Source organism: Marmota marmota, unplaced genomic scaffold, assembly GCF_001458135.2.
Source record: "Marmota marmota marmota unplaced genomic scaffold, marMar, whole genome shotgun sequence".
In the NCBI taxonomy this organism is placed as follows: Eukaryota; Metazoa; Chordata; class Mammalia; order Rodentia; family Sciuridae; genus Marmota; species Marmota marmota.
Window position 1 is genome coordinate 31022012 of NW_026000016.1, and position 2144 is coordinate 31024155.

The following is a 2144-nucleotide window of genomic DNA, read 5'->3' on the forward strand; positions in this document are numbered from 1 at the left end:
GGGGGGCGGTTACCTGGAATTGAACTCAAGGGCACTTGACCACACCCCTAGCCCTATTTTTTGTATTTTATTTAAAGACAAGGTCTCAGTTATTTAGGGCCTTGATTTTTTGGCTAAGGCTGGCCTTGAACTAGCAGTCCTCTGAGCCACTGGGATTACAGGAGTGCACCACCATGCCCAGACTACAATTTCTTTTAAATCAAGACAAAAAGATAATTTTTAAAAAATAATTCAGAAAGCCAATAAAATCTATTTCCAATGTTTTAAGCTTCCCTTTCTCCACTGCTACTTCTGCCCTTCCCATGGCCATTCTTCCCCCAAACACACAGAGAACACATTTTATTTGATGACTCTTAAGCCACATCTTCTGATGATAAAAATATATAAAAATGGAGATAGCTGCTCAAAAGTTTGTATGCAGAATATCTCACATTTTTTTTATTTTTAAAACCTCATTTTGGATTTTAAAGCACTTTAAATTTAATTTGAATGTGGTTCAAAATACCTATTTTTTTCCCCTACTGAAAAACAAAGAACAATAAATTTAGAAATTTTGATTTCTTGGAGTAACTTCTCTTAGCTATATTTTCTAAATTATTGACTTTTTTGGGACTGCAAAAACTTTAGGTACCCTTTGGTTATTTAAAAATTCAACCTATGATTAACCTATGAAAGAAAAAAAAAGATAACACTTACGAGTTTTTGTTTCATTCACAATGGTTTACAAAGCGAATGGCTATGTCCATAGTCCCATAGGTAGGGAGTATTTATGTTGATGTGCCTGGCCCCCTCCAATCTCTTAAGTCTAGCTTCCATGCCCCTTGGTAGTGTGGAGAAAACAAAACGAAACAAGTAGTGGTAGATTGATTGTGTAGTGCATCTTATTATAAAACAAAATAGAAAAGAAAGGAATTTCAAAATATAATCCTCCTTTCCCAGGAGTATTTATCTTGTTCTCCATGAAGTTAAAGGTCTGAAATAATGTGCCCATCAGGGGCTCAATGTTGCATGTCCATGCCAGTTGGTACAAGGGCTTGTTATGATGGTAATGACCTCCTGAAACGTGAGCTTGGATTGCAACAATACAATTGCTACCAGCTCACCCGCTGGGAGAAATATTTTATTATTGTCAAATATCCTCCATAGAGATTTGTTTTGCCTGTTCCTGTTTAAATTAAATTCAAAGCAGAACTGCATTACTATTTCTCTGGAGTATATTTCAGATAAACAACTAGTCTCAAAATTTAGGATTCCTGACTAGTTCAAATTTGTTTATTACCAGAAAAATTACAATAGGTGACACCATAGCTGCAGGAATATTAAGATTGCAGCCACACGAGGGATTTACATACTGAGTCCATGGCCTAAAAGCAAGTACTCTCTTTTTCATTACAGATGCCAGCCAGATTAATTAACTGTTTCATCAGTTGTGCAAACTTAACAAAAAGGTGTGTGTAAGTGGGGGAGTCAATAAACTAATGAATTGCTGTAACTGTTAACAGAATTGGGGATGTGGAAAAAAAACTTTGTACCAAGTCAGAAATGTTTTTATCTCTAAAAATCATAAACCAAATGTGCATGTTAAAAAAAAATTCTTTTAACAGCAGCAGAGTAGATAGTAAAAAAAGTCCATAGCATGAATGAAAATAGTATTTGAGCATAATTTTGAAATATAGTTTTAAAGAATAATTGAAAAAATGTGTTGGATTCTTTGGAATTATTTGAATAATTTTTCCAGAGGCTCTATATTGCACCTTTGACAAAGAAATCTGGAATAGTGAAACTTTAGTCAATACAAATTTTGTTGCAAGCAATCAAATTAGAACTGAAACTTATTCTATCAAAAAGGAAAAGAAGAAGAGGGTTAAAAAAAAAAAAAAAACCCTTTTACCTTTAATAAAAATACTGGTGGCTGTGTGTCTCCTAAAGGGCCAAACTTTGTAGAACTCTTTTAGGAAATGCAAGCAAATTTAGGTGGAATGGTACAAGAGCCTAACAAGAAAACAAACATTTCAGATTGGCAGAAACATTAAACCACATTATTCACAGTCCAATCTGCCATGCTTTGTGGAATTTCACAGTATTTTTGGGAACTGCTTATTAAAACAACACAAAAACACTGAAGTCAAAAGAGCAATTTCCAA